The sequence below is a fragment of the Puma concolor genome, chromosome A3, assembly GCF_028749965.1.
Source record: "Puma concolor isolate L17-30 chromosome A3, mPumCon1.1.hap2, whole genome shotgun sequence".
NCBI lineage: Eukaryota > Metazoa > Chordata > Mammalia > Carnivora > Felidae > Puma > Puma concolor.
The window spans coordinates 66,383,707-66,410,792 of NC_141669.1; the positions used below are offsets into that span (position 1 = coordinate 66,383,707).

Consider the following 27,086-nt stretch of genomic DNA (forward strand, 5'->3'; position numbering starts at 1 on the left):
TTGCCCAGCTTTTATGTAATGAGGAGGAGAATCAAGCCCTGGCCCAGCTGATCTCAGAACAATATTTTCAACCACCAGACTAGCATCCTACACATTTCCTCTGGTTAACACCACAGCTGAAGAGCACAAAACACCTGCTGAATGCCTCAGCAGCCTCTTGAGAGTAGACATAGAAAAGCTTTCCGGCAGCATGGCTAGAAGTTGGGGCTTTGAACTCAAGTTCAAATCCCAGCTCTGATACCTACAACCTGGCAATATGTTGGAACCCCAGATTCTTTAGCGAGTCAAGGATAATGACGGCAGCAGCATCACAATTAAGTAATGATTAAATGAGATTAATATCTAGAAATGCTTAGCTTGATGACTCTTGTATTGTGGACTCAAGAATATTACTAGTATTTGCATTAAGTCAAAATAGAAACAACTATTCTTTCTTTCAGCCTCCAATGGCAACTTATTGAAGGTAAAACTAATAAGAGTTTGCATATTTTATTTATTTTTTAACGTTTATTTTTGAGAAAGAGAGAGAATGCAAGTGGGGAAGGGAAGAGAGAGAGGAAGACACAGAATGTGAAGCAGGCTCCAGGCTCTGAGCTGTCAGCACAGAGCCCGACGCAGGGCTCGAACTCATGAGATCATGACCTGAGCCAAAGTCAAATGCTTAACTGACTGAGCCACTCAGGCACCCCAAGTTTGCATATTTTGAAACCATTGGCTAAAATGAATCAATCACCTGTCAGAGACCCCATTTTTCTAACATTTACCCTAAAACAGCACTGCAAAGACTGTCCAGTAGGTAAATCAACCAACTAATATTCATGAAGTACCTAATATTTCCAAAGCATTGAGACATACTAGTGAGTGTAAATCCAAGTGCCTGCCTCCAAAGAGTTTTCGGGCCTTGTTATATAACAACAGAATGTTACAACACAAAGACAATCCAAACTACAACTGCAATACACAGTTGTAGGTGAACTTGCAAAGCAGTATGCGATAAATCCCACTTGAAGGGGGTAAATAATGACACTCTTAGCTCAAAGTAAGTGAGCCAGAAAATTTGTATGGGTTAAGACAGAAAGAAAGAATTTAGAAAAGGTCAAAAGATGGTGAAAAAGAAAACATAGTACCTGGTGGTACAGAGACAGGGAAGGGAGGATAGAGGTGGAAAAGCAGTGTGATGTGGGTAGCTATAGTAGGGCATAGATGAGGATGGGATAGAATAGGAGTCAAGTAAATAGTGAGGTTCTTACACCCCTTCTTCTCTACTCATGAACACACTAAGGAGTAGAAGAAAAATAAAGCTCTATTATAAAAAGAAATTCTTTTTTTAATGTTTACTTATGGGGGGGGGAGGGGTAGAGAGAGAGGAAGAGAGAGAATCCCAAGCAGGCTCTGTGCTGATGTGGAGACCGATGTGGGGCTCGATCCCACAAACCATGAGATGGTGACCTGAACCAAAATCAGGAGCTGGATGCTACTGAGCCACTCAGGAACCCTATAAAGAGTAATTCTTAAAATGACTTTCTTCAAGGAATCTCAGCAGCACTGTCTCTTGGAGTTTTAGGGTGATGACTGCTCACCTCCTTAAGTCTGCTGTGAATTTGGAACTCATTAAAAGAAAGAAGACCCAAAAGTCAAAGAGTCATAACACAGTATAAACTCATAAACTGATAAGGCTGGGTGGAAAATGGGGTTAGCTCTTAGCCAGAATTTTTTAAAACTAATTTGTTGGTCCAATTAGGGACAAAATTGTATAACTGCGGCCTCCCCATACATACCATCCAGGCAGATCACTGCACATTGTAGGAAAGGAGACAATGCACATCAGGATGGGCTCAGTGCCCTATCCTCCTGCCACTCCTATCAGTCAGTTGTGCAGCGAGAAGATGCTTCCCTCCCAGTTGTGGACCCAAATACATCGATTGGTAGATCGCTGGATTGATCAATAGATAGACAGATGATAAATACCAAAGTATAAATAACAACTAAGAGAAATATTTTATCTTCTGTGTTTTCCCTAGGAACATATTACTGAGATTTTGTCTGTATCTATGAACTGGTACATTCTAAAAATAGCCTTCTGTGTTTTAAGGACGTTGGATCTATTTCTGCTGTTTTGAATAAGCATCTCGATTTCACTTTCTGGGAAATCCAAAGTAAGTGGAATTTCAAGATTTGTTTTGTTATGCCTCCAATTTTGCAAACTTAAACACGTTGAAATTAGGGATAAAATATAAATTTTGTACTTTATAAAGATACATTGGAAAATAAATCATGATCTATTTGAAGATTATTGTCTAAACTTGAACCAAATTTATTTTTTTTTCAATATAACTTGAACCAAATTTAAATATCCCTCCCAAAGAATGAAAGGAAGTGACATCTATCAGTGGGAAGCAAGTATATTAATTGTTCTGTTTGTGTTTTGATTTTGTAATTGGAGACCTAACAATGTGACTGATTTCAAAAGCCTATGCCTTTTTCTCTTCTTTTTCCTTTCTTTTCCCAATCCAATTTGAAACTCCAGTATCTTAATTACGTAAGCCAAATATTGATCTGATTAAGGCAAATAGTATCAAGATGACTAACTACTAGCCCCAAATATCCCAATGTGCATTTATATTCCAGAATGCACTTCTTCACTCAGGTGACTCTGATGGATAGAATGGGGGTCACTAGATTGAGCAAAGTTCCTTCCCAGTCTAGACCACAGTGACTCTTCTAGTCATAAACCCTCTAGGAGCAACAACTCTTCTTTTTAATGTACCAGTTGCTCAGGCCAGCACCATGGTCATATAAGGCAGAGGAGATGATAGTGCCACTTCAGGCACAGGGACTGTGACCTGAGACCCAGATGGTTCCAACCATCTGTAAGGGGCTGGGGAATTCGTCATGGTCTAGTACACATGATCTTCAAGCTTCTGAACACAGCCTGAGAAATTTAAGCATTTCAGGTGCCTGAGAGGCTCACCACTAAAACTACACAATTCCTCTTGGAAAGAGACGCTTATCCAGTTGGCATAGAGTTTCGGGTATCCGAAAGAATTCACAGCAGACCACATCACCGAGTTGGTGAACTCAACATTAGTCCCGACATGCCAGCTATGACAATAAGAACTGCTTGATCTCTCTACACACTCAAAGCAGAAGACACTCAATTTCAGATTTGATATTTTTTCTTCAGATAGCTTTTTTCTGCTGCCCGAGACCCATCTCTCTCTGATGTTACAGACATTATCACCCCACAAACCAAATGCCTCTAGCCACAGTGCTTCTACATCATCTCTCAAGCAGACCATAGATTCATCATTTACCCTAAGTTTTCTCACACTGAAAGCTCTTTTTTCTTTCCTATATTACCAAACACCTACAAATTATCTCCATGTAGTTTACCCCACAAACTCATTATGAACTCCAAAGGAGAGGTCCACAATTAGACAAAACTGTTTAAACAAAGTACATGTTTTTAAAGGCATGGGGACTTCAAAAATGGTCTGTTCTTTCTGAGCCCTAGTTGGGCATGAGTGTCCTTACCTCTGCAGTGTCCAAGTTATTGGTGACCCCCACTGATGGCATATTGTGGACTTACAAGTACAGGCAGCCTGAAGGCAAATGGACTCAACTTTTCCTAGAAGAGGAAGGTCAAGGAGGCACAATGTTCCTGATGCTCAAAAGAAACAAACTGTATCTTAAAACAAAACACTAAAAAGTAGAAAAATGGGGGAAATGTATTTATAGTAAAATGCTAGCATGCAAAATGAATCAACCTTTCTCATTGTGTTGTACTGACAGTCCCACTCCTCCATTTTTCCTTTTCATATCCCTCTAGACTTGAGACCAATGCTTCCCATTGGTTTTCTAGACCAGCATCTCAGTCTCTCCTGGAAACTTGTTAGAAATGCAAACGCCTGGGTCTCATCTTAGACCCACTGAACCAGATACTTTGGGCATAAGGGCTAGTGATGTGTATTTTAAGGAGTCCTCCATATGGTTCTGAGGCTCACTTAAGGTTGATACACTGCTTTATTCTTTTTTTTTTTAATGTTTATTCATTTTTGAAAGACAGAGAGAGACAGAACACAAGCAGGGCTGGGGTGGAGAGAGAGGAGGACACAGAATCCGAAGCAGGCTCCGGGCTCTGAGCTGTCAGCACAGAGCCCGACGTGGGGCTCGAACTCACAGACCGCGAGATCATGACCTGAGCCGAAGCCGGATGCTCAACTGACTGAGCCACCCAGGCGCCCCGGTTGATACACTGCTTTAAGGCATCTTCCAAGCATCCCCCCACTTTCTACTCAAGTTGTATTTGACAGTCCCTTTCTTCATCCACAACGAGGTACTGTCTACTCTTTGAGCAACTCAAAGGGTCCTTACAAGCAAGAAATACCATAACAGTTTATATTCAGGGAACAGGATACTAGTAACAGATTTTTATTTACCCCTTAGGGATATATATATATACACATATACATCTATATATACATACATATATATGACATATATATACACATATATATGACTTATATATACACACATACATACATATGTGTGTATATATACACACACACATATATGTGTGTATATATATATACATATATTTATATTTATTTATAAATAAATATTAAAGGCAGACCATAAGAGGACAATACCAAGCTTTACTCACACCACAGTTTTGGGAGATAAAAAATAGCTTATATTAGTTTTGACTCACCACAAATAAGTTTTTTTAAGAAATTAAATACCTGTTATTTAACCTGTAGTTGAATCCCAGGTGAACAAGCGACTCTTGACTTTTATTTTAGCACTTCCATCACAATTAATTTAAATTGTACAATTTTAGAAGCTCATTTATTCTTCTAAATGTTCTCCAAATATTTAAGAATCTGATAGTAAACACTGTTTTCTTTATTGCAATTTCCTTCTCTCTACCTTTTCCTACCATGTTTGTAACTTGTGGGCTCATCTCTCAGCCAGCAAAGTGTCTCATGCCCAGAAACACCCAGAAACATTGAGAGCCCTTTTTGCTACCCAATGCGTGAGGAAAGGTCACTTGGAAAAGGCAATGGACTCAGAACTCAAAGAGGATGGGTGAGATTCAAATTGAGAAAGGTGATAAAGGATAAAACAAAGTTCAAAGGAAGGCCTGAGCCTTCAGCAGGGAAATCTGGTCCAGATATAGGCCTTGAGCTCAATATACTGAATTAGCATCATTAGTAATCTGAGCAGAAGATGAGCCTAGCTGCTTAAAACTCTGCTCCAACGCAACCTTTTTCCTTCCCTAGATAAGCACAGGCTGGTTGAGACTGCAAGGAGATAGATAGGTCTCATTCTCTCCATTTCTCATTTTCTAGGTAATTACTATCTTTTACCAATTTATTTCTAAGAATTGCTTTGGCCATTTTCAAATAGAGAATGTTGTTCTACTGGGTCCTATCCAATTTTTCTATGAATGCTTTGAAAGGAAAAGGGCTGGTCCAAAAGTTAGACTTTGGGTTGATCTGGAGTCCTTGGACACATAATTGTGATATTTTGGTCTGGGTGATGTCGGAGGAGACAATGTTCTCTGACATACAAAAAAGGAGCTTTTCTATCTTTACTGGACATGATCTCTAAATGCCTATCATTCATCAGATGGCTAAAGACTAAGCCTGATGAATGTTTTATTCTCCTGTAACAAAAAAAAAAAAAAAAAGTGAGTATTCATAATAAAAACTATAGTTTGCAAATGTCATTTACTAACAACAGTACAACCTTATAATAAAAGATTAAGAAATGAACAATGTCTTTTCTTTTCTCAACCTTCCAAGAATAATACAAAGATGTTCACGTTTGGTTTTGCTCCCTTAGAGTTCTGAAACGATTCAAACGTCTACCTAGTTTATAGTCCCCCCACCTGAATACCAGCATAAATATTGAGAGGAGAGTCTGTTTACCTTTGATTTATTTAGAATATTAATTGTTGGTCTCTAGTACCATAGTATTGCATATGTGACCCCAAATATTTTTGTCTGATATAAGAGAAAAACCATTAGAGAAAGACCACTAGCAGAGTACCCAGTAGAGATACAAAGTCAAACAAATCTCATTTCCTATTTTACTTAACAAACAAGTAAACATTTTACAGAGGCAAAAGTTATTGTTCCCTTGGATGGCATGGGCAAGCTACATATTCAGGGAGGGATGCATTTATATAATGTGTGGTTAGAGGTTAATCAATATTTCATTTCTATTTCGAGGCAACCAAATGCTCACATAGGTTGTTTGGTTGTCCTTTGCATTTTATTAGTTAAGTGAAATTAATTTATTTCACAAATATTTATTAAGTGCCTACAGCAGTTCTTGTTACATAGTAGGCATTTAGTGACTATTGATGCAGACAATATTTTTTGAGAATTTGCTATATGCAGACTCAGTACTAAGTTTCTTGGCTGAAATGATTCATAAGCAGAGACGGAAATTTCTTCCTCTCAGAGCCCTGAGTCTATGACTATGAAATCATTTGCATACCAAGCATCTTTGACCTCTTCCTTCCTCTACCCCTAGCCATTCCCGCCACTGCTAATGAGACAAGTAATCTAAGAGCTTGAGCAATGTGCCCGTAAATCCATCTCTAAGGCTCTGCTCAACAGTATGACCTCCCTTGGGCCCACTGCAGGAAAATATGCACCCTTTGAAACCTGAACCATCCATTACCATAGAAAAGTACATGCATCAAATGCCCACAGCAAAGTCTGTCAGTCACTGGCTCATCCTCTATAGTAATTCCAATCATTGATACCATAGCAGTTTGCTAAAAAGAGTAGACTGATCAAAAGCTACTGCTCAAATAGCTCCTGTACTACTGGGGAGCTTAGAGATGAAAATCACCTGGTACTCCCCTCCAGGATCTCCCCACCTGGGGGCCTTCTCTGACACCCTCACCCCTCTTCTGTAGCAGGAACCCCTTTGTTCTTTGTGCCTCCTTCCTATACTTTGAAAAACTCTCAGTAACGCCAATAATCACATTCTACTAAAATTATTTGTTTGCATACTTTTTTTAAATTTTTTTTTTTATGTTTTTATTTATTTTTGAAGGAGAGAGAGAGACAGCATGAGCGGGGGAGGAACAGAGAGAGAGGGAGACACAGAATTTGAGGCAGGCTCCAGGCTCTAAGCTGTCAGCACAGAGCCTGATGCAGGGCTCAAACTCACAAACTGTGAGATCATGACCTGAGCTGAAGTCGGACGCTTAACTGACTGAGGCACCCGGGTGCCCCTGTTTGCATACTTCTTGAGAATGGGAACTCTGGCTTCTTCATCTCTGAAGCTTCAACACCTTACATGGACGGCAGTGAATAAATGATTTTCAAGTAGATTTTCTTTGTTCTTAATGAGTCACTGAACAAATACCATTTAATCATAGTCCACAAGCTATACAAACACTGGAAGCATCTATTCAACCTGCTGTCTGCCCACCTCACAGTCCTAAAAGGTCCTTGCCATAGTTCATCATGATAGCTTAAAAAATATTTTGCCCAAATATGTTATTAAAAAAATCACACAATTTTTGAACAAGTGTGATCTTGCATATCTAGTACAAATCCCTTCATTTCATAGATGAGGAATCCGAGATTCCCAAGAAGTTAGGTCCAAGCCAGTGAATAAGAGAGAAAGAATAAAACCCAAGTCTCCTTCCTTCCTGCCCAGTGTTTGGTTCACCAGTCCACAATCTAGATTCAGTTTGTTGAGGTTCCACTTCTTCCAATGCTCATGAGGGAGGTTTGAGGAGGGGCCTTGAATTTGAACTGGATTCAGAAAGAGGGAGACAACCTCCACCAGCTGCTCTATTTTTTTTCCTCCCCAGACACACAAACACAGACCAAAATGCTGTCTTCGTACAAGAAATAAGAAAGAGAAGAAATGATGGAACTCTACATAACATGCAGCTAATGAGATAGAAGGAGACCCTGTAGGACGGTTTCAGATTTATATCTAGGATCGTGATAGGCGGTCCCTAGGTCAGATGTTCTGTAGTAGTTGAACTCTAGGATTAGAGTCTTTGGGTCTGCCCTGGTCTGAATCTCCATTCCTGAGATGGACTAAAATGTGAATAGCGCATGACTTTAGAATCAAAGGAGAAGGCTACACTTCCTGAAGCTTTCTTTTATCAGGCAGTGCTTTATCTACTAACTCACCAAATGCCCATTGAGCATGTGCGAAACATCAGGCACGGAGCTGAGTATTGTGGGTACAAATATGAATGAAACAGAATCCCTGCTCTCAGGGTACTCACTGGCTATGTTATCTCTGAACCAAGAACTCTTCTTTACATGCACACAATCACCTGCACACGTACACCCACACCAATACCCCCACCACACACACTGTATTAGAAACACATGAGCACCTCTGTCACAACTCAGGATTTGACACTCGGTAGGTACTGGCATAGTACCACCCAGACCCTGAACTTACTGTCTCATGACTAATACGATTTAGGCTTCCCCATATCTTTTGTCCTATGTCCTCAAAACAAAAGGCAACAGTGTCGAATGTTGAAGGTTTATAGATTGTGACATCACTAAGGCACAAATGGACATTGCTTAAGAGCAAAATAGAATTTGAGCAGCAAAATCACTTAGGCAAAAAAAAAAAGGACAAATTAATTCTCTTATCAAAACTTCCTCTCAGATAGAATAAATGTGGTAGATTGAATGAAGAGTTACTTCTCTTCAAGTACCAATCTGTGATTTGGAAGATACAATTAAGTGCTATATTTTCAATAGTTGCAGACAGAGGTTGAAGAATGTTTTACAATGTTAAGCAATTCATGTTACTCTTAAATTTATCTTTATGTAGGTCTAAACATAATATGTGTAAAGAAAAATAAAAACTCTTTATTTTAGCCGCCATGTGAATTTTCAACATTGGAATCATGAGTAGTTTTATGTTTATAAAAATGCTCAGAATTTAAAAGTAAATTTTAAATGCCACTTTTATTTAAGAATTGTTATATTTGTAAATTACAATTTACAAATTGTATTTTTAACTTACTTTTAATAAATCTTGAATTTAAGTGTAACTTTTAAGACATAAATGAATTTAATGTTTTTATTTTTTTAATTTAATTTAGATTTTTGACAAAATATAATCAATTGTACACTTTTGAGTACAAATATATTTTGCTTTTAATCCTTTAGCTCATTTCTATAAATAGCATTTAAATCATGAACAGTATTAGGTATAACAATATAAGTAGTGATTTTGCTAAAATAAAGAGAAAAGGATATCTGACAGAATAAATTGATAAAACAACAATTGATAAAACATGTATGTATTTTATTACTCATCCAAACATCATTAGCCCATACCAAAATACCAAGGCATGCACAATAATTAAATTTAGTCATCTTTAACATTTGCCAACTTTCTATCATGTAAAAAACATGGCTTTACCCACATTATTTTTTATTTCTCATGATAAAGGTACATAGCAGACAGTAGAAAGAAAGAACATATTTAGCAGTATGTTAGTCTCTTATCCTGGGTGCTGAAGTGTTAGGGGTGGCCAGTGTCTGAGTCACTAAAAGTTAACATAAAACAACTGAAGCCAATAAGGTATGTATAGGAAAATAAGCCCTTTCCATCTTCTTAAAGTCAGAATTTGTTTCTTCTTGAATGCTGTCAGTCTCAGGTGGAATCACACGGGTACATGAGTCCATGGAGATGGTTTCCACCTACGGAGCCAGCATCAAGAAAGACCGATTTGGCTTTGCCAAATGTTCCTGAAAGGACTGTTCTGTGTGGATGGAGTTTTGCCTGTGTGCAAAGTACAAAGGATGCAAAAATAGCAAAGGGAATTTTCAGGTTCAGAAGCCCTGCCAGGGGCTGCCATGTCCCAACAGTACTGAGGCTTAAAGCCAATCAGCTTTGCAATTCCCTGCTTGGCTGGAAGGTCTTTGTGGGTCTGGCTCAGTGCAGGGTATTCACAATGGTCTAAGCAAGGCTATGGTGAAACATGATTCTGCTATGTTTAGTTTTCACTTCAGAGCCCTTGGAGAGAGATGCACTAATCTTTCATTTATATATTAATGTCTAGCTCTTTCTGTACATTTTATCAATCTTTTGATACGTTTTTTGACTTCATTTAATCTTCCAAAACCACGTTACTCTTGGATTTTATCTTACTCCTCATAAATTCACACTGGTTTTTGTTTTGTTTTGTTTTGTTTTTTAGTATAGTTGACACACAATGATACATTAGTAAACAAAATTATTAAAGTCCGGTAAATCTTCTCTTTTTGGCAATTTTTACAGTTATTTTGAAGTTGGCTAACATTTCTCGCATTCATCACAGAGCTGCCTGCCTGTGTCTATCTTTACACCTTAATCACCTTTCACATTGTAGAAGAAGGTCTCAAATTATCAGGCACCCATTGACCTTAAAAACTTTTAGATAAACAAACAAAAGATGAAGAGAGTGACAGCATGATGAGAAGGAAATCCTATTCAAATAGTTCAAGTGACACCCTCCCCCATGCTACCTCTCCCTCTACTCCACCCAAAGAACACATGACTGAGTGAGCCTGAGCTGGGAGCCTTGAATCTTCCATGTCCTGGGCACTGAATATGATTTCAGTATTTAAAGATATACGTTTTTCAGGCATTATCCCTAAATGCAAGCTAGCCACACGTGGGACTCAACTGCAGAAGCAGCATTCTGTCCCAGAGTTGGAGAATGGCCTATGCTGTGTTTTGAAGACAACACGTTGGTCTCCAAAATGTTGCCTTCCTTAGTGATTTTTCTAGTTATGATTTTTACCTATACTCATAACCAACTTTAGAAGTAAACCTTTATGTAAGTTATGAATTGTAGTTTCCTGTTTGGCCCCATCTGCCTGTAGGTTCTTAGTGAATAACATCTTATGTTTTTAAAAAATTTTTTAAGTTTATTTATTTATTTTGAGAGAGCGCGTGCACACACACACACACACACACACACACACACACAAGGTGGGGGGGTGGGCAGAGAGAAGGAAAGACAGAATCCCAATCAGGCTCTTCACCATCAGCGCAGAGCCCAATGCAGGGCTCAAACTCACCAACTGTGAGATCATGACCAAGATCAAGAGTCAGACATTTAACCAACTGTGCCACCCAGGCACCCCAAATAACATCTATGTTTGATTCACCCTTGGTATCACCTGCAGCTCCAACACAGTGCCTTGAACTGAAAGGTGTTAGAGAAATTGTTTTGAATGAATAAGTTAAAAAATTAATTTCCAAGTATGGAGAAGTGTGGTCCTCTGGTGGCTTCTAATCCATGTAATAGGGTGGTCACAAAATGGTTACTGCCACATTGATACTAGCTGTTTCTAAGATACTATTTAAAACAGCATTTCTCAAAGTGTGGTTAACCAAATCACCTGCTTCAGAATTATTTACAAGTAAATGTGTGGGCTCCATCCCATGTCTCTTGGTTCAGTGAGGACCAGAGCCTGCATTTCCTCATGTTTTCCGTGTGATTCTGGTGCACTCCAAAGTTACAGAACCAATGTACAGGTGTCTCTTAGCAGTGTCTGGGCATTAGAATCACCCAGGAAGATTTTGCTAAGTAACAAAACCTAGCCCACCCCAGATTCATCGATCAGAATCTCTGGGATGGGCTTGGCCATCGCCCGTCTTTAAAGCTTTTAATGTGCACTCAGGGCTGAGACTCACAGGTTCAGATGCTTCTCTCCCATCTCAGCCCACTTACAATCTGAACTATCAGCTACATTCAGCAAACACTGGGCACTGGAAAGAATGGGAAAGGATCAAAGACAATAAAACAAATGTCAGTGTGTGTGGGAAAGCTAAACTTTGGGCAAACTGCCTGGCAGCACAAGCTTCTAAAAGCAGTCAGTGTCATAGTCAAAATCACTGGCTCTCACCAAGCAGTAAGACAGTTACATTTGATGGGGGCACCATAAAGAGGTTCTTTGCTACCTTATGTTGTGTTACCTAAAATAACTCAATTGAATCCATGAAACTACTCCTAGGATTGGCCTATGATAACTCCTCACTGGAATTAGAAGAGAGGATGAATTAATCTATTGTGTTTTTTAAAAATATTTTTTAATGTTTATTTATTTTTGAGAGAGTGAGAGAGATAGAACGTGAGTCGGGGAGGGACAGAGAGAGAGGGAGACACAGAATCTGAAGCAGCCTCCAGGCTCTGAGCTGTCAGCACAGAGCCCGTCTCAGGGCTTGAACTCACAGACTGTGAGATCATGACCTGAGCCGAAGTAGGACGCTTAACTGACTGAGCCACCCAGGCGTCCCTTAACCTCTTGTTTCAAAAAACAAATATTTGACTGTTATCTGGGAAAAAAAAAAAGTCTGAGATGCCCAGGTGGCTCAGTTGGTTAAGCATCCGAATCTACTTTGTCTCAGGTCATGATCTCATGGTTCAGTTCATGAGCTTGAGCCCCGCATAAGGCTCAGCACCGTCAGATTTTAAATTTTAAAAATTTAATATTTTTTATTAAAAATATATTTTATTAAAAATATATATAAATTTTTATTTTATTAAATATATATTTATATTATATACATATATATATATATATATATATATATAACCTTTTAAATACCTTTTAAAAAGTCTATTTTGCATAAGCCATTTATAAAAAACTATTGTGGGGCGCCTGGGTGGCTCAGTCGGTTAAGCATCCGACTTTGGCTCAGGTCATGATCTCACGGTCCATGAGTTCGAGCCCCACGTCGGGCTCTGTGCTGACCGCTCAGAGCCTGGAGCCTGTTTCAGATTCTGTGTCTCCCTCTCTCTCTGACCCTTCCCCGTTCATGCTCTGTCTCTCTCTGTCTCAAAAATAAATAAATGTTAAAAAAAAATTATAAAAAACTATTGCTATTGTCTCCTATGAGCCCTCTATGCTACATGCAGGAAGAGTACTTTTGTCCTTAATTTAGAGATAGTAAAATCTGGATGGAAAAGATCGAGTAGCTTCTCCAAGGCCACATACTTAGGAAATGTAAGAAGCAGGACATAACTCAGATTTGGATTCTGATCCAAATCCAATTTTTTCCCTCATTTATTCACATTCATCAATTTTATCCTTCCCCTAAAAGAAGAAATGGAATTTAGATTGTATGGGAAAATCTCACCTACCTGTAGCTTTCCTATGATACTTACTACTTCCTGCTTTATTTGTTGTAATAATTTGAGAGCTAGATCTCTCTTAACGGTTCTACCTAAGAGGGATTGTATGTGTTTGATTCATCTTTATATTGTCCACCACGCCTAGCTCTGAACAATGCTGCGTAGTCAGTGTTTCTTAATTAGATTAAAGTTAGATATAGTTTAAATTTAAAATTATAAAATGTTTAACCAAAGAGCAAACATAATCCCTGTAACCACTAACTGACATGATCTTTTCCAGAACATCCCTCTGTTTTCCTCTTAGAGTAGCATTACAACCAACACCATTACTAACCTTGCTGCCGTCAGCCCAAATCTTAACCAAAGATGGGACTTATATACCAGGACTCAATCACGGCTTAAGAAATCGATGTTTTAGGGGCACCTGGTTCAGTCGTTCAAGTGTCTTGACTCTTAATTTCAGCTCAGGTCATGATCTTATGGTTCATGGGATTGAGCCCTGCATGGGGCTTTGCACCGACAGTGTGGAGCCTGCTTGGGAGTCTCTCTTTTCTTCTCTTTCTGCCCTTCTCCTGTTCACGTGCACATGAGCTCTCTATTAAAATAAATTAAAAAAAAAAAAAAGAAATCAATGTTATAATTCCAGGCCAAAATATTTATTTTCGAGCCTAAATGTCCGTAAACTGATGAGTGGGTAAAGAAATTGTGGTTTGTATGAACAATGGAATACGACGTGGCAATGAGAAAGAATGAAATATGGCCTTTTGTAGCAACGTGGATGGAACTGGAGAGTGTTATGCTAAGTGAAATAAGTCATACAGAGAAAGACAGATACCATATGTTTTCACTCTTATGTGGATCCTGAGAAACTTAACAGAAACCCATGGGTGAGGGGAAGGAAAAAAAAAAAAAAAAAAGAGGTTAGAGTGGGAGAGAGCCAAAGCATAAGAGACTCTTAAAAACTGAGAACAAACTGAGGGCTGATGGGGGATGGGGGGGGGGTGATGGGTATTGAAGAGGGCATCTTTTGGGGTGAGCACTGGGTGTTGTATGCAAACCAATTTGACAATAATTTTCATGTTTAAAAAAATAAAAAATAAATTAAAAATATTATTTATTTTCTTTTTATACTTCAAGTTTACTGATGTATAACTGGCAAAACTGAAATATATTTAAAGTGAACAACATGATGATTTGATACACATATGCATTGCAAAAGGATTCTCAACATTGAGTCAATACATGCATCACTACAGATACTTCTTTTTTGTGTAACACTTAAGTTCTACTCTCTTAGCAAATTTCAATTATATAATACAGTATCATCAACTGTAGCCACCATGCTATACATTAGATCCTTAGACCTATTCATCTTATAACTGAAAGTTTGTACCCTTTTACCAGCCTCTCCCTATTTCTCTCCTCCTCCCCAGTCTCAGACAATCATCATTCTACTGTTTTCTTAAATTTGACTTCTTTTTTATTTTAAAATTCCACATGTAAGCAATACCATGCAGTATTTGTCTTTCTCAATCTGACTTCTTTCACTTAGCATAATGCCCTCCAGGTTCATCCATATTGTTGCATGTGGCAGGATTTCCTTCTTTTTTTTTTAAGGCGAAGTAATACTACACTGTGTGTATGTACCACATTTTCTTTATCCATGTATCCATCAATGGATAAACAACTTGCTTCCATACCTCGGCTATTGTGAATAATGCTGCAGTAAACATAGAAGTACAGATATCTCTTTGAGAGAGTGATTGCATTTACTTTGGACATACAGCCAGAAGCAAGATTGCTGAATCAAATGGTAGTTCTATTTTTTTTTATTTCCTGAGAATCTTCACACTGTTTTCCATAGTGGCTCAGTTTACATTCCCACCAACAGTGCACAGGTGAACGTTCTCTTCTTCACAGAAGATCTTCACAGAATCTTCACCAATTCTGATGTAGAATATTCACCAACAGTTCTTATCCCTTGCCTCCTTGACAAAAGACATTCTAATAAGTGTGAGGTGACACCTCATCATGGTTTTAATTTGCATTTCCCTGATGATTAGTGATGTTGTGCACCTGTTGGTCACTTATAGGTCTTTTTTAGAAAAATGTCTGGTGAGGTCCTATGCCCATTTTAAAAATTGGATTGTTTTTTTTTTTTCCTATTGAATTATATGAGTTCTTTGTATATTTTAGATAACCTTTATCAGATGGGTTTGCAGATTATTTTCACCCATTCCAGAGGTTGCCTTTTCATTTTGTTTATGGCTTCCTTTGCTGTGCAGAAGCTTTTGAGTTTGGGGTAGTCCTGCTTACTTATTTTTGCTTTTGTTGCCCTTTGCTTTTGGTATTAAATTGAAAAACTCATTGCCAAGACCAATGTCAAAGAGCTTACTCCCTGTTTCCTTCTAGTTTTATGGTTTCAGATCTGTGTTCAACTCTTTAATCCATTTTCGGTGGATTTTTGTGTATGGTGTAAAATAGAGTTTCATTCTTTTGCATTTGGACATCCAGTTTTCCCAGCACCATTTATTGAAGACTATTTTTTCCCATCATTTAAATTTGGCTCCTTTGTCAAAGATCACCTGATCATATATGCATGAGTTTATTTCTGGGGTCTCCATTCCGTTCCAATGACTATATGTCTGTCTTTGTGTCAATACCCTTGCCACTTTATTCAACATAGTTTTGGAAGTCCTAGCTAGAGCAATTAGGTAAGAAAAAGAAATAAAAAGGCATCCAAATTGGAAAGGAAGAAGTGACACTGTCACTATTTGTAGATGACATGATATTATATATATATATAAAACCCTAAAGTATCCACCAAAAATTCTTAAAAGTAATGAATGAATTCAGTAAAGTTGTAGGATACAGAATCAATACACAAAAATCTGGTGGATTTCTATACACTAATGACAAACTATCAGAAAGAGAAATTTAAGAAAATTCCATTTACAATTACATCTGTTTCTTGACTTGAGTACTAGGTACAGAATGTGCTCACTTTGTAAAAATTTATTGGGCACTTTATTTATATTAAACAAATAAAAACTTTACTTAAAAGGAAGATACTGTTGGCACATTTAACTAGTAGTGTACTGATTCAAACAAGCTTCTAACTGGTAGGAGTTGGGGAGTGATTTCTCCCCAAAGGATTTTAACAGAAATATTTTATATCAAGTTAGAATTCAGTGCTCACAGTGTGTTTCTTTGATTTGCAGTTTTTATACATTCACACCACGTATTAGTCTGGCTTTTTGCCTAATAGAGTCTGTTGATGTTATCCGACCTTAGTCCTATCATTGTTCCCACCCACCCACCAAATATTTTTCAGAGATCTTTAAGGGCATGGAAAGAATCTCTGTCTGTAGAGACAGGGTCTTGGTTCTTTGTACCTAGGCAGCCAAGAGAGGCATGTTAGGAGGAGACGCATCAACAACATTGATGGTCTTTGCTTCGAAACCTCCTTTTAGTCTATGCCACCATTACCCTCTAGAACTATCACTGGCGAGGGCATATATTTCATAAAAATCTCTTCAGCTATCTCCAGGCACCACAAAGCGATTTCAAAATGGACAAATAAAAGAGTTCTTCCAAGAGCACATAAATAACATTCCTATTCCAGTGGGTCTTGGATCCACCTCCCATCACTTCTGTTTCCCCACTTGGCTGCCACACACAAACTTAGTCTCCAGACTTCCCAAGGCATCATTTTAATCAACTGTCTCTGTCTCTCCTTCCCACACTAACTCTTTAAGGAAACAATTCTTACACTTGAGAATGGAGGAAACAACCTCCTCAACAAGCTTGAAACTCCTTTTAGAAATGGCAAGCCAATTTGACAATAAGTTATATTTAATAAAAAATAAAAATAAAACAAAATAAAACTGTTATCAATGATTAACTCTACAAAGTAAGACTGGGAACAGAAATTTTTAGCTTTCATTGCATATTCATTTTTCTGTACTATTTTAACTGTTTACCATGTAACAGTATTTTTCAAAAGTTAATTAAAACAAGTTTACCATAAATTACAAAAAAAAAAAAAAAGAAAGAAAGAAATGAACAGCAGCAACACATGCTCCTTTTTCAGTAAATACCCCAAACTCCTTGGCCCTATATAGTGATTTTCAAAATCCAGTAAACTCACATGTTGTATTTAAAGGCCCTGTCAGGAACTGTACTCTGTCCCCAGACAACTCTGGAGTTGCAGTCATTGAGTCTCTTTTATTGATGAAATGAGGTCCCATTTCCAGGACTTAGGATAATAATGCCTGCAATGGGCCAATGCAATACCAGCAATCTTTGCAGCTCCATTAATTTCAAGTGGTGTCTTAATTCTAAGCACGTTATGAGATAACGTACATGGAAAGGGTACTCCAATTTTAAAACAGAACTTTCATGCACTTTAGAGTAAATACTTCCTCTCTAGGTTACCTGCTGGGGGAAATCTTTATAGTTTAGGCATCTTTTTTCCCTTTTGATATCAATGTCTGCCAGTAAATCAAGAATTGGGGAGCTCCCAATACAATGTATTGAATCTGGAAAATACTTTTACCTCCCTTCATTTCTCAAACTAATTGAAATGACAGTTAAAATACTAAATATAAATAAATAAATAAATAAATAAATAAATAAATAAATAAATACTCTAAGAAGTGAAGAATAGAACATATGTGGGCCAAAGGTATAAAAAAAACTTTTTTGAGGATGAATGCATATGAGATTACACTCATGGTTAAACAGAAGAGAGGAAAAGGTACTAAGAGTACAAGAGGAGGATCAAGAGAAGCTACAATGAAGGTGAGAGGTGTTATTTCACAAGATGACCCCTGGACCTGAGCAGACACTAATGCAGCTGACTGAAAAATATGTGGGTTGGCTTTTGGGTGGTGCATAATGAAGAAAGTTTATGTTCCTGATGTCAATAAGAAAAATTAAAGGAAACTAGAAATTCAGGAAAAATAAAATGGTATATAAAAATTCATGGCTAAAATATGAAGCATGATTATAATAAATTTACAGAGTCTAAGAAAAGAAAATCTTGAACTTGGAACCTAAAATATTCTACACTTTAAGCAGACTTGATTTAAGAACATAAGTTACATCTCTATAGTCACACTCTGGTTCTGAAGTAAATAATATCAAGCAATAGTATAATATTGTCAATGATGTTTATTTCTTTTTGGTTTTCAGAATCAATATATAGGCAAAAGCATGGAAGACTTAATTAAAATTACCACTCAGAATGTAAATGCTTTAAATTTGGAAATGTAAAAATGATAGAATTGACCAGCAGTAGAGCAATTGAGAAGAGATGAGAGGAAGTGTAGGTGTGATCAACTCTACCATATTTCATATTATGGCTATGTCTGAGATTGATGGAACAAGAAATAAAAGCCAAATACATAATTGAAAGTATAACCAATAGGAGGGCAAAAAGCAAAGAAAGAAAAAGAAAAAAAATGGGAGAATGAAAAAGAAAGAGGGCTGGTGAATGTGAGCTGAGATAGATATTTTCCTATAGTAGAGTTACAAGACAAACTTGAACTTATAAGCTAAAAAATAGATATTTAAAGTTCTATAAAAGTGATAACCATTGGAAGAGCTAAAAACAGAAAATATTGTGGGTGGTCGCCTCTTGGGAATAGGGCTATGTCTAAAGGAAAGAGATATACTTTTCATTTTGCATTCTCACCTTTGACTGAAGTTTTACTTCCATAAGCACACACTTTTAACATTCTCATTAGTATCCTGACTTATAACATCCCAAGTTCTCTACCTTTTCAACTTTCTTTTTTTTTTATTTTTAAATTTTTGTTGTTAATGTTTATTCACTTTTTGAGAGACAAAGACAGAGTGTGAGCAGGGCAGGGGGCAGAGAGAGGGAGACACAGAATCAGAAGCAGGCTCCAGGCTCTGAGCTGTCAGCACAGAGTCCAATGCGGGGCTGGAACTCACGAGCTGTGAGATCATGACCTGAGCTGAAGTCGGGCGCTTAACCGACTGAGCCACCCAGGCACCCCTACCTTTTTTAACTTTTTAATCCTCAACCAGTGAGGCAATGACTCCATACCATGATCAAAGCCTGACAGCAGGGTTACATTTCCATGGTTTTCAGCTTTAAGGTCAGTAGCCACCTCACTGGCACTCTCCAAGTCTGGCATGTATTACCTTGTACACTGTAAAAGCAGATACTTCTGAACTGTCTCCAACAGCGTGCTTGTCTTTCCTGCCAGAATCACCAATTTTCTATGAATGTCATCTTATCTTACAACCAAGCATCATAAATCTCTCAGTAGGTCTCTTCAATAAGGTGTGCTGATTAAATCCAAGGATTTCTCATTTTGGAACTACCGGAAAAGAAAAAGCTGCCAGAACTGAAATCCTGATAAGACATTCCAACTATGAGCTCTAGCAGAGGGTACTGATTACACTTTGGAGCACTTGCAATCTTAGATACTTCTAGATTCTAACGACAAAGATGGAAACCATGGTCATTAAATCCTAGAAATATTCCCTTTGCCCACTTTAAATGCCAAAGCCAAAGCTAAATCACTAGAGGATAAAAGGTAATGCTGTACAATCTGCTTTGGAAGATACAAGGTTACCATATTTTTTCTCCACTCTCCATCTTTATCCAGTCTCTAAACACACCATTACCTTCACTTGACTTTGCTCGGTTTAACATACCCCTAGCATTATTTCGCCTCGCCTGGTTTAACATGTCTTAGCATCACGTCATCTTATTTGGTTTAACTGAGAGAAGAACAAATACTGAGATAAGGACAAAGTGCAAACTGTAACTGAAAAAATCAAAATTTCTTAAAGGAAGAGACATTCAAGTTTGATAATAGCTTTTTTTTAAAAAAAAAAAAAGCACATATATTTTTAAGTAATATAAACCTATTGTAGAGCTTCAAATTTGCAAATTTAAGTAAGTTGGGTAAGGTCACACGGCTTGCAATATTAAGAGTCCAGTCCAGAATTGTTGTTTTATTAACTAAATGATTACGCATATGGGGAGATGATAATCCTCACACCTATACATCTACTTCAAAACAAATGAATATTTCCTGAGCTAAAAACTGATGAGTTTTATACAAACTTTTTTCCTACATATTAGCAAGTTTCTCTAAGAATTTTATTCTAAACCTTGAAGGGGTTCCTAAGTTCAGGGAAATAAAAAGTTAGATTTTTTTTCCTTCAGATTAATCACAAAGATACTGGGACAAAATCTTTCTGTCTGATTATACCAATCTCAGAATATTAAACATAGGAGTTTTATTTCTGAATAATAAGAATTTTTTAAAGACTAACCTATTTTCATTCCAATATTGCAGAGTTAGCATAAAGTACCTTTAAAAATATATATATATATATATATATTTTGTCCAATTGTCCTCCTATTTATATGGCTAAATGTGAAATGTAAAATATCTTAATTACTATGGATTGTAGTCAAAAAAATTTTAAGAGTGCTAACCTAAATCTATTCCAGCCATTTCTATAATACAGCTCCTCTATTTTATCGTTAAAAACATTCTGGTATAGTTGACATACAATGTTATATTAGATTCAGGTGTACAATACAGTGATTCAACAAATCTATACATAACTCAGTGTGCATCATGGTAAGTGTATTCTTAATCCCCTTCACCTATTTCACCCATTCCCCACCCACATCCCCTCTGGTAAACATCAGTTTTTCTCTATAGTTAGGAGTCTATTTTTTGGTTTGCCTCTTTCTTCTTTATTTGTTTTTCTTCTTCTTTTTTTAAATATTTACTTATTTTTGAAAGAGAGAGAGATAGATCAAAAGCAGGAGAGGGGCAGAGAGAGGCAGGGACAGAGAGAGGATCCAAAGCGGGCTCTGTGCTGACAGCAGAGAATCTGATGCAGGGCTCAAACTCAATGAACCATGAGATCATGACCTGGGCTGAAGTCGGACACTTAACCAACTGAGTCACCCATGCCGTTTTGCTTCTTAAATTCCACACATGAATGAAATCATATAATAGTTCTCTTTTTCTGACTGACTTATTTCACTTAGCATTATACTCTCTAGACCCATCCATGTTATTGCAAATGGCAAGATTTCATTTTTTATATGGTTGCATAATATTCCTTTGTACATATGTATACTTACCACTTCTTATTTGTCCATTTATTTATTGATGGACACTTGAGCTACTTCCATAATTTGGCTATTGCAAATAATGCTGCAATAAACATAAGAGTGCATGCATCCCGTTGAATTAGTGTTTTCACACTATTTCGGTAGATACCCTGTAGTGGAATTACTGGATCATATAGTAATTCTGTTTTAATTTCTTTAGGAACCTCCACACTGCTTTCTACAGTGGCTGCATCAGTTTGCATTCCCACCAACAGTACACAATGGTTCCTTTTCCTCCACATCCTTGCCAACACTTGTTGTTTCTTGTGTTGATTTTAGCCATTCTGACAGATGTGAGGTGCCAGCTCATGATGGTTTTGATTTGCATTTCCCTGATGATTAATGATGTTGGCCATCTGTATGTCTTCTTTGGAGAAATGTCTGTTCATGTCTTCTGCTCATTTTTTAATTGGATTATTTGGGTTTTGTGTGTTGAGTTCTATAAGTTCTTCATATATTTTGAATACTAATGCTTCATTGGATATATCATTTGCAAATATCTTCTCCCATTCAGTAGGTTGTCTTTTAGTTTTGTTGATTGTTTCCTCTGCTGTGGAGAAGCTTTTTATTTTGATATAGCCTCAAAAGTTTATTTTTGCTTTTGTTTTCCTTACCCTCAGGAGACATATCTAGAAAGATGTTGTTATGGCTGATGTCAGAGAAATTACTGCCTATGCTCTCTTCTAGGATCTTTATGGTTTCAGGTCTCAGTTTAAGTCTTTAATCCATTTTGATCTTAGTTTTGTGTTTGGTGTAAGTAAGTAGTCCAGTTTTATTCTTTTGCATGTAGCTGTCCAGTTTTTCCAATACCATTTGTTGAAGAATCTTTTTCCCATTGCATTTTCTTGCTTCATTTGTCAAAGATAAAGTGACCATGTAATCATGGGTTTAGTTCTGGGCTCTCTAGTCTGTGCCATTTATCTATGTGTCTGTTTTTATGCCAGTACCATACTGTTTTGATTACTACAGTTTTGTAGTGTGTCTTGAAATCTGGGATTGTGACACCTCCGGTTTTGTTATTCTTTTTCAAAGATTTCTTTGGCATTCCAGGGTCTTTTGTGGCTCCATACCAATTTTAGGATTATTTTTTCTAGTTCTGTGAAAAATGCTGTTGGTATTTTAATAGGGATTGCAAGAAATGTGTAGATTTCTTTGGGTAGTATGGACATTTTAACAATATTTGTTCTTCCAATCCATGAGCAAGGAATATCTTCCCATTTCTTTGTGTTACCTTTAATTTCTTTCATCCATGTTTTATAGTTTTCAAAATACAGGCCTTTCACATCCTTAGTTAAGTTTATTCCTGAGTATTTTATTATTCTTGCTGCAATTGTAAATCAAACTGTTTTCTCTATTTTATTATTAGTGTATAGAAATGCAATGGATTTCTGCATATTGATTTTGCATCCTGTGACCTTACTGAATTAATTTATCAGTTTTAGCAGTATTTTTTTGGTGGAGTCTTTAGGGTTTTCTCTATATAGTATTATATCATTTGCAAATAGTGAATGTTTTACTTGTTACTTACCAATATGGATGTCTTTTTCTTTACTTATTATTTTCTTTCTTTTTTTCTTTCTTCATTCCTTTATCTTGTCTGATTGCTGTGGCTAAGATTTCCAGTACTATGTTGCATAAAAGTAGTGAGAGTGGACATCCTTGTCTTGTTCGTGATCTTAGGGGAAAAGCTCTTAGTTTTTCACCCTTGAGTATGATTTTAGCTGTGGGTTTTTCATATATAGACTTAATTATGTTGTGGTATGTTCCCTCTAAACATACTTTGTTGAGCATTTTCCCTCTATTTTATCTTTAACTTAGGAATTTATATTTCTTGCTAGAATTAATCTGAAAATAGATTACATTTTACCAGGCAATACCAACTGGTAATAGCAGTTGCTTGGAGCACTGTGTGAAGAAGAATTCTGGTGTTGTGTCCAAGTTCAGTAGTAAGGGAGACCCTAATTAATTAACATATTTACTACAGAACCAAAAAAAGAAAAATAACAGTATGCGTTTGTTATCTCTGTCAGATGCTCAAATTTAGCACATTTTTAAACTCTGGATAGTTTTATGTTTTCTAAAATAAAACACCATTTCATAAGTTGAAATTCTGTAATAGAAAATGTATGTTAAGTCTTTAAAAACTACCAAAATTGCCAGGGTTACCCAAGCTGCCTCAGGAAGAAGATGGAAGTATTCCAATATAAATATCAACTTGTCATTCAGAGTCTGGAGGGTAAAATCATAAGAATAAAATGACCTGATAACATAAGTCCTTTAATTTAGCACCATTCTTCTCTAAATCCAGTTGTTTCTTCTGGGAACATTACTGCCCACAGACTAGAAATATTTTCTTTATTTAAAACAAACTTTCTTTTGAATAAATAACATAGATCTCCTAGTAAGAGACCCATGTGGAATATATTTATTTCACATATGATCAAGGAGATAACACAAATCAGTGGGAAAGGAGAGGATAAGTCTGAAACAACTAGTTAGCTATTTGCATTTTTAAAAGATGTTTCAGTTACAGCCTTGTGTCACATACACACCAAAATCAATTCCATATGGATTAGATTTGAATAAAGGTGACATCGTTTTTTTCAAATCTACAAAAAAAAGTAGGGGTGAATTTTTACCTGATCTCTGATTAGAGAAAGCATATTTAAGAGTAAATGCAATGGAAGTAATGGCAAAGGAAAAGATCAACGATATAACTATCAAAATTTGTAAAGCATATATATTTTTTAAAAACACCAAAAGCAAAAATTGGGGAAAAAAATCTTAAGGCTTAAAAAAAAAGTTAAATAAGTTGCAATAATTAAGAATGTTTTCTGTTGAAAGTAATGGGTGTCTATTTAAATGACTTCCTGCGAAAAATTGATGAAGAATATAACTGGAATGAAGTACAGTAAGCACAGGTAGATTCATGGGAATAGGAAGGTGATTAGGCAGCTTCCCCTCTCCATCTTCATTTCTCTCCAGTCTACATGGTCTCTTCTCTGGCCCTTGCACTCCTCCCCTACTCTCTCTTCTGAAAGGGAACCATGCCCACTACTCCTCTACAATTTTAGTTGCATGTGATTTTAACAGGCTTTGTTTGGTGCCAAATCTGGCTCCAGAATCCAACACCATTGTACTGACTCAGTCTTTCAGTGCCTTCATTCTAATCTTCTGGGTAGAATATATAACAGGCCCAGCTTGGGTCAGGTGTCCGTACATAGTTCAGCCAGGTATGGCCACTGGGCATAAAAATGTCCAATGGACATGGAAATGGTGAGACCTAATTGTTTCTGGGTACAAGATAACTCCAAAGACAGGGACATGGGATGGGCAGACACCATAGACGCAACTACTACACATTTGATGGTATTGTGATGTGAACATGGAGATTCATTAAATAAGAAAAGCCTACTGCAAAGTTTCATAGTCAAAATTAACTCCAATATGTGAAGAAAAAGAGCATAGTGTGCTGGCAGTACTAGACAAGGGTGACTTTTTACTTTTATGATTTATTACACCTGTTTGTACTTCCCAGAATTTCCCCCACAGACATGCATAAGCCCAATAATCAGGAAAGAAAGAGAATAAAAGACCAAAAGAAGGAAAAACAGAGGTGTTGGAAACTAAGTGCCAAGTATTCAACATTGAACTCTCAGGTCCCTTCCCATGACATGTTCCAACTTTCAATCTCACCACCACCCTCCACAGTCATTGCTACACTCCAGCCTCAATAAGTGACAGACATTTCTCTGAAGACCATGCTCACTCGCATCCTCTCCACCATTCTTGTGGTCATGTTGACTAGAATATTCACCAGACTTTCTCTGCCCTGTGGATACCCCTCACCCTTCAAACCATGGATGAAACAGTCAACCTTCCTTAACTGCCATTGTCCCAGAAAAACCTCACCTGTGCCTTCTGGCCGTGAGTTTGTAGCTGCACTACAACCCTCATACCAGCCTTGTTTTCATAGGCTGAATATACCTTTGTCCTCCCAACTACACTTACAGCTCCTTTTAGGGAGGTGTTCTGTCCTACTAATGCTGTTGTACAGCCGATAGTATAGGACATGAGAAAGAGTAGGTTCTTAATGAATGTATTGCTGAATAAACATTGAAAGTTCAGGGGATTATTTCTGAATTAGAGTCAGACACTTCAAATTGTTCTCATTACCTCCCCCAATTTTTATAATTTTCATTTATTTATTTTGAAAGAGAGAGAGAGAGCGGGGAAGGGGTAGAAAGTGAGGGAGGGAGAGAGAATCCCAAGCAGGCTCCATGCTGTCAGTACAGAGCCTGACAAGGGCTCCATCCCAAGAACTGTGACATCCTGACCTGAACTGAAATCAAGAGTCAGATGTTTAACTGACTGAACAACCCAGGAGCACCCCCAAATTTTTTTACTAAGAAAAATAAGATGTTTGCAACATACTGGAAAAAACATGAACTTCAGAGCCCAATAGGCCAGTTTTGAACTCCCGCAAATTGTTAAGCTTTTCTGAGCCTCAGTTTCCTTATTTTGAAAATAGGGATGACAATATTTCATGCAGAGTTTGTTTAAGGATGAAAAGTGAAATACATATAAAGTGGCTGGCACATTTAATAAATGACAGCTATTATTCATATTGGGATTATTAACTTGATTGATGAAATAGGTTTGAAATACCCAGAGGGTTGTGTACTCATGGAAAATACATGGTACTTGAATTATTTCTCAAAACATTAAGAGGGATTTTGTCACCAAAAATAACCATTAGATTTTTATAAAAATATAGAAAATCCATTACCTCTGGAATGTACAGGACTGAAAATTATGTGAAATCCTCAAGACATTAGAATTAACGGGGATGTCCAATCAAATTTTAGCACCCAACCCACCATTTCAGAAGCACATTATTTTTCGCTATTTTTCAATGTTATAATTAATTTAATAAAAATTTATTACATAAATTCAACCATTACAGAAACTCATAATGTAGAAAATGACAACTTCCAATGCAGAATACCTTCCTCTAATTTTTTACTATTTTTAAAAAATTTACATTTAAGTTAATTAGCATATAGTGCAATAATGAGTTCAGGAGTAGATTCCAGTGATTCATCCCCTATGTATAACACCCAGTGCTTATCCCAACAAGTGTCTTCCTTAATGCCCCTTACCCATTTAGTCCATCCCTGCACCCACAACCCCCTCCAGCAACCCTCAGTTCTCTATATTTAACAGTCTCTTATGTCACCCCACTGTTTTATATTATTTTTACTTCCCTTCCCTTATGTTTACCTGTTTTATATCTTGAATTCCACATATGAGTGAAGTCATATGATATTTGTCTTTCTCTGATTGATTTTTGCTTAGTATAATACTCTCTAGTTCTTTCCACACTGTTGCAAATGGCAAGATTTCATTCTTTTTGATTGCCGAGTAATACACCATCATATATATATATATATATATATATATATATATATATATATATATACATACACAGACCACATCTTCTTTATCCATTCATCTGTCAGTGGACATTTGGACTCTTTCTATACTTTGGCTATTGTTGACAGTGCTGCTATAAACACTGGGGTGCATGTGCCCCTTTGAAACAGCACACCTGTACCCCATGGATAAAGGCCTAGTAGTGCAATTGTTGGGTCATAGGGTAGCTATATTTTTAATTTTTTTGAAGAACTTCTACACTGTTTTCCAGAGTGGCTGCACCAGTTTGTATTCCCACCAGCAGTGCAAAAGAGTTCTCCTTTCTCCACA

General features: G+C 37.0%; 2 long non-coding RNA genes across 4 annotated transcripts in view; one reads left to right on the forward strand and one right to left on the reverse strand.

The window, feature by feature from the left end:
- The window catches only part of LOC147582514 (uncharacterized), an 874,254-nt gene that overhangs the window by 748,622 nt on the left and 98,546 nt on the right, over nt 1–27,086 (forward strand). The gene's annotated exons all lie outside the window — the stretch shown is intronic.
- Nucleotides 1–27,086, reverse strand: part of LOC147582516 (uncharacterized) — a 188,020-nt gene that overhangs the window by 36,187 nt on the left and 124,747 nt on the right. For all 3 annotated transcript variants that reach the window (XR_015249213.1, XR_015249214.1, XR_015249215.1), the window contains exon 2: nt 3,535–3,628. This is a non-coding gene — a long non-coding RNA (uncharacterized LOC147582516). The remainder of the gene's footprint in view (nt 1–3,534; nt 3,629–27,086) is intronic.